Here is a 6,000-nt window from a genome sequence, read left to right as displayed (position 1 = left end):
CATTTATTCTTTTGCATAGAGACTGTCCAGTTTGGCCAATGTACATGGCAGAGGGGCATCGCTGGCACATGATGGCATAGATCACATTGGTAGATGTGCAGGTGAACGAGCCCCGGATGGTGTGGCTGATGTGGTTAGATCCCTATGATGGTGTCCCGCGAATAGATATGTGGACAGAGTTGGCACCGGGGTTTGCAGCAGGGTTTGGTTCCTGGGTTAGTGTTTTCGTTGTTTGGTGTGTGGTTGCTGGTGAGTATTTGGTTCAGGTTGGGGGGGCTGTCTATAGGCGAGGACTGGTAGATTTTGCAGTCTCTTGTCAATTTTGTAATCTAGATTAGTTGCATACTGAGCCACAAGCTAGACTCCTGTTGTGAAGGGACTGTACACAATACAGACAAGGACCAGACGGGGAGATACGTGTCTGTAACCCCTTCCCGAAAGGAACCTGTCTGAGATATGTCTCCTCCTGATTACCTGCCACAGCTCCCGAGGCTTTAAGAACATAATTTTAAGTATAGAGACATAATTCCTTAAATATTATCCATGCATACATTTCAAAATGATTGTGATGACCAGTGGGCTACTGGCTGTTGCTGGAGACTGTCTTCTGGAGTACTAACGTGCATAGAACTGACCCAGGAGAGCCTTGTAAAACCCCCTGCACCTGCTGTGCCAGTTGGCATCAAGAGGTCACTGGGTCACAGCAGCCCCACAGCACTTACTAATTTGCTCCCACATTTCCCCACATCAGCTCTGTGCCTCCCCATCAGTCTTGTGCTCCTCTAGCTGCCCAATCTTCCCCAGCTCCCCCTCACTGCTGAGCCCCTCCCCCAGCCCCACATTTGCTCCTCTGCTCCTTATGCAGAGGTTCTTCATCCCCCCCCCTCAAGCTTCCCCTGCCCCAAGCGCCGCCCCCGCAGCTCCCATTGGCCGGGAACCACAGCCAATGGGAGCTGCAGGGGCGGTGCCTGCAGACAGGGCAGCATGCAGAGCCACTTGGTTGTGCCTCCGCATAGGAGTCGGAGGGGGGCATGCCACCGCTTCTGGGAGCTGCTTGAGGTAAGTGCCGCCTGGAGCCTGCACCCCTGACCCACTCCCCGGCCCCAACCCCCTGCTCCAGCCCTGATCCTCCTCCTGCCCTCAAAACCCCTCAGTGCCAGCACGGAGCAGCCTCCTAAACCCCAAACCCGTCATTCCCAGCCCCACCCCAGAGTCCTCACCCCCCCCTGCACCCCAACCCCCTGCCCCAGCCCAGAGCCCCCTCCCACACCCTGAACCTCTCATTTCTGGCCCCATCCTGGAACTTGCACCCCCAGCTGGAGCCCTCACCCCCTCCCACACCCCAGCCTGGTGAAAATGAGCGAGTGAGTGAGGGTGGGGAGAGCAAGCAACAGAGGGAGGGGGGATGGAGTGAGCAGGGGCGGGGCCTTGGAGGGGGTGGGGCAGGAGGTGGGGCAAGGTTGTTCGGTTTTGTGCGAGTAGAAAGTTGGCAACCCTAGGGTGGGAGGGAGATGGGGAGAAGCGGAGGCAGGAACCCATCCCCGTTCACAGGAGAGGATAGGGGGAGCCTTCCCCAAGGGGTGGGGCAGTAGGGAAGGCAGCCAATCGGAGGCTGATTTCCCTTTAGACTGATGGGCTGTGCCCCAGATCTGTAAGAGGCTCTGAAACTGTGGGAGTGTTGGCAGGTCTGATGGCAACCGCACCCCGTGTTATTGCAGCCCTGGGTGTCCCCCCCAGCTCTGCCAGTGCCCCCAGCCCCCCTGGCTAGTCCATCCCTGGGCCTCTCCTGTGTAAATATGGCCGGTGCCATGGCATTGTACCAGCTGACGAGGTGGTTACCATTAATTGGTGCATATGCAGGGACTGTGCCTCAGTTCTGTGCTTCTCCTTAATGCCCACCCACAGACCCTTCGAGATCATTATCCTGATGACCATCTTTGCCAACTGCGTGGCGTTGGCCGTCTACCTGCCCATGCCGAACGATGATACCAACGCTTCCAACTCCAGCCTGGTAAGAGACAGCCTCGTCCTCATGTTGTACAAACCCGCCCGGCGCCGCCTCGCTCACGGCAAAGCCCCTGAGGCAAACCTTTTTCTTTCACTTGTGTTCCAAACTAACCTTTTAAAAATAGCCGGGGCATCAAGTCGAGGCAGCATGAAGGGGCTGAGCCCCTCGCCCACGAATGTTAGTGCCTGCCTGGCACTGAAATTTCACCCTCCAAGCCACCAGCACGTGAGCTGCATGATCTCCAGTTATGTAGTCGTGAAATTTGCACCTGAGCCTCTGAGTCCATAAGCAGGAAGGGAAGCTGGGACCCACAACACCAAGATACAGGCCTCTGCTCCCTGTTGTGTTGGGATGGGAGTGGCTGGCCCTACAAGTAAGAAGCTGTTTAGGGGGCTGAAATAATTAGGGGGCTGGGGCACATGACTTACGAGGAGAGGCTGAGGGAACTGGGCTTATTTAGTCTGCAGAAGAGAAGAGTGAGGGGGGATTTGATAGCAGCCTTCAACTACCTGAAGAGGGGTTCCAAAGAGGATGGAGCTCGGCTGTTCTTGGTGGTGGCAGATGACAAAACAAGGAACAATGGTCTCACGTTGCAGTGGGGGAGGTCTAGGTTGGATATTAGGAAACACTGTTTCACTAGGAGGGTGGTGAAGCACTGGAACGGGTTACCTAGGGAGGTGGTGGAATCTCCAACCTTGGAGATTTTTAAGGCCAGGCTTGACAAAGCCCTGGCTGGGATGATTTAGTTGGGGTTGGTCCTGCTTTGAGCAGCGGGTTGGACTAGATGACCTCCTGAGGTCTCTTCCAAACCAAATCTTCTATGATTCTATGTTAATAAAACATCTCTGTTGACTGTTAACAGCACTAAACCACTCCGTTATCCCCTTTGACCCGAGCAGCTACTCAAATTCTGGGGCCCTGCGGGTTGTCCAGTTGAGAACAGAAATTGACGATGGAATCTGAGATTATCTTCAATCGATGCAGTCTTGTGTGTTTGTCCCTTCCTTGTAAAGTCCTGCGTCCCTGAACACAGGAGGCACCAAAGTGGCCTCACTCATAGCACCCATTCAGCCAGCGCCCCACAAGCCCTCTCTAGGCTTTTTCCAGGGGATTGGGGTGCAGGGGGTGGTGAGGGCTCTGGGGTGGGGCTGGGAATGAGGGGTTTGGGGTTTGCCGGCTCTTTGCTCAGCATCCCTCTCTTTCTTGTCTCTCATTCTGCTCCTCTCTGTCTCTTCCCCCGCCCCCCGACAAACAGCCCCCAGTACAACCCTCTGCCCCCGTGGTGCTAATTTATGGGAGGGGGGGGGCTACCCCTTAGGTGGGGGCTTGTGAGTAATTCATTTTAAATGAAGGCTGGTGGTGAAGCTTGTAACCAGTCTGTGTGGGCCAGAGGCTCATGTCAAGTTCCTGGTCACGACTCCTATTCTAGCAACCATCTTGTAAGGCTTTCATCTGAACCATTTCCCATATTCGCTTTAGCTCTAGAGCCTTTTCTAGGGGAAAACCCTGCTTGACGGTCTTTTAGATCAGTGGTTCCGCAACTTTTTCCATCCTGCCCCCCCTTACCCATAGTGGAACCTGTCCACATCCCGCCCCTGAGAACTGGAGCTGAGGCCGGGGCCGGAGCTGGGGCTGCAGCCGGGAGCAGAGCCATGGCTGGGGTCGGGAGCGGGGCCATGGCTGGGGCCCGACCTTCAGCTGGGGCTGGGATTGGAGCCAAAGTGGAGCTGGGGGCAGAGCGGGGCGGGGTGGCATTCCCCCCCCTGCGCTCTGCCCCCCCCCAAATGTTCCTCTGTGCCCCCCTCAGTTTGGCCACTTAAGAACTGCATAGTTGTCCCTCTGTTTCACACCGTGAGCGCTTAGAATTTCATAGTGACGGCGGGCTCCTAATTCAGATCATCTTGCTTCAGAAAGCCCAGGCCCCTACTTTCAGAGCAAAATGAAAATCTCCATTAGCTGTAAGCAGAGTAGGGGCTTGGGCACACAGTTGAGCAGTTGTGATTGCATCCAGTAGAGGGCAGTGGTCTCTCTCTCTCTCTCACACACACACACACACACACTTGCTGCACCTGCTGTGTGGATACAAAAGAGCGAAATCCCCGGAGATCTCAATCCAGCCGCTATAGTCCCATGAACCTTGAAACAAGAAAAGGAATCCACACGCTCCTCTGCCTGCTCAGACCTCCCCGGAGATGATAGAGTGTCAGAGCCAGGGGCATGTGCAGGGGCTGCTATTGTTGCTTTTAAAGTGAATAAATAACTGGTAGCTGACAGTCCTGCAGCCTACCTCGGGGATCTGAGCGGGCAGCTAAGTTATGGCTGGGGGTCCCGTGTAGGTCCCAGAGTTAAGGCCCCGCTGACAGGGTTACAGAGGCCAGCCCTGACGGAGAAAAGCGGCAAGGTTTATGACTGGGAGCTAAGGAGTCCATAAAGGGAAAGGCTCCTTATCGGAAGTGGCACCTCCACTCGCTCAGCTCCCAGGGAGAGTTATTGCTGCTTTGCAGCCTGTCTCAGGAGCCCTGGGATTCATCAAGCAAGGCCCCGTCACTTGTTTATGGGAGGAGAGGAGCAGTGGATGAGGGGGCCAGAGCTCTGGGGAAAGCTGAGTGTACAAGCCAGGAACTGGTCCTCAGCTCTTTCCTATGTGTTCCCCTGTACGCATTCCTCGCCGAGATACCCCGTGATCTGCGTAGGGAGCCGTTCGAACAGGCAGCCTTCCAGCCGGGGTCTCCTAGCATCGAGAGGCTGTCTGGGTTGGAAATACTCCCCCTGGGTTCCTGCCTCCTGGGCACCGTTGGAAAAATGTCCGCCACGTGCTCTGGACCTAATGCCTGGTGCGTCCGTTCCTGCACTGGGAGCAGGGGATCAAAACCCGCTGTGTTCTCAGGCGCCACCCCGGCCCGCAGTGGAACTTAGAGCAATCTCAGGGCTCTGTGGACTTGCATTCTGCTCCTAGTGCCTCCCTATGGGCCCAGGGAAGCAGAGAATAGCTGTAGTGCAGTGCTTTCAGGTCACTCCCCGACATGCTCCACATCCCCCCCATGCCGGGCCCTGGGGAGCTGGGAGCAGAGCCTGTATAGTGAGCCAGCTCTGCCCTGGCTGGCGAGGGAGTCCCCGTTCCCATCACCCACGGCCCCTTGGCAATGCCAGACCAGGAGCTGCAGTCCGTGCCCCGGAGAGCTGACAGTTTAAGCTGTTAGGTTTGTTCGCAGGCATCCTGGCAAAAGAGAGTGTTGCGGAGGGACATGAAGGAGAAGAGGGAGCTTTGCGGGTGTTTACAGGGAGCTCCGACCCAGCGGGAGAGGAAAGCACAAAGGGGCTTGTTAGAAAACGTAACAGGAGGGCGATGGAGGCTGCCGTCATGTAGGGTGACCAGATGTCCCGATTTTATAGGGACAGTCCCGATTTTTGGGGTCTTTTCTTATATATGTAAGCGGGGGAATGGTCCCGCTATTGTGGGGAACTTTCCTGGCTTCTGCACTACCCCAGTGAAGTGGGCTAGCGAAAGGATCTGAGTCCTCGCTCCCACTTCCTTTACCCAGAGGCCTCCCTGCCCTTGAGGACTCCCCTTCCACTCTCCTGTCTGGCAGAGTCCTCGTAAACCCCGACAAGGCTGGGCCCAGGATTCCTGGGGGGCTCGATCCCCAACCCTGCTGTGGTCACCCAGGCCAGGGGCTAGGGTGTCCCCACTCCGGGGTACTCTCTCTGCTCTGGGCACCTCCCTGACCCACTGATCATTTCATACAATTTAAAGCAAATACAAGTTGTTTAATTAACAATTAATTTTAAAAAAGAATAAGGAAAAATGGGAAAGGTTAAAGGAAACACATCACCCTGCTCTGTGGCAGGGAACATCACAAACAGTGTCTCTGGAACGTCAGGGCAGGTCACAGTCTGTTCCTTGTAGGTCCCAGGTCTCCTTCTCAGGCCCGGGCTGTGCTGCAGGGATGCTGCGGGTCGGACATTTGCTCTGGCGGTGGCCACACGCTCTC

General features: G+C 55.9%; 1 pseudogene; it reads left to right on the top strand.

Moving 5' to 3' along the window:
- The first annotated feature begins 1,891 nt into the window (after positions 1–1,891).
- The window catches only part of LOC135885073 (voltage-dependent L-type calcium channel subunit alpha-1S-like), a 45,681-nt pseudogene continuing 41,572 nt past the window's right edge, over positions 1,892–6,000 (top strand).

Source organism: Emys orbicularis, chromosome 10 (assembly GCF_028017835.1).
Source record: "Emys orbicularis isolate rEmyOrb1 chromosome 10, rEmyOrb1.hap1, whole genome shotgun sequence".
NCBI classification, from domain to species: Eukaryota; Metazoa; Chordata; order Testudines; family Emydidae; genus Emys; species Emys orbicularis.
This window is presented reverse-complemented; position numbering and strand designations above follow the sequence as displayed.